The sequence below is a fragment of the Penaeus monodon genome, chromosome 30 (genome assembly GCF_015228065.2).
Source record: "Penaeus monodon isolate SGIC_2016 chromosome 30, NSTDA_Pmon_1, whole genome shotgun sequence".
Classification (NCBI taxonomy): domain Eukaryota; kingdom Metazoa; phylum Arthropoda; class Malacostraca; order Decapoda; family Penaeidae; genus Penaeus; species Penaeus monodon.
The window spans coordinates 10,509,170-10,509,519 of NC_051415.1; the positions used below are offsets into that span (position 1 = coordinate 10,509,170).

The following is a 350-nucleotide window of genomic DNA, read 5'->3' on the forward strand; positions in this document are numbered from 1 at the left end:
AAAAGAAAACGGATGGGCCAACGAGGAGGAGGCCTGATGATGAGGTGGACGGCATAACGATGGGGCACGGGATGTGGCCATTGGGCAGATTTACGTTAGATAATAGTGATTAGATATAGATAGAGGTGCGCTGACTGGCAAAATCGCGCCAGAAACAAGAAGAGAGCACGAGGACGGTTGGGCACCGAGGGAGTAGGCGAGAGCGAGTGGAAGGAAAGACGGGCCCGGGGGCTTTGTCAGGGGGCGTTCTTTTAATGTACGATTAATAAGTCTACTGGATATAATTCAATAATTTTTAAAAATATAGGGAGATATATAGGTTTACATATAACGAGGAAAAAGATAGTAGA

General features: G+C 46.0%; 1 protein-coding gene across 1 annotated transcript in view; it reads right to left on the reverse strand.

Annotated features, from left to right (window-relative positions):
- The window catches only part of LOC119592348 (insulin gene enhancer protein ISL-1-like), a 284,379-nt gene that overhangs the window by 266,269 nt on the left and 17,760 nt on the right, over positions 1-350 (reverse strand). The gene's annotated exons all lie outside the window — the stretch shown is intronic.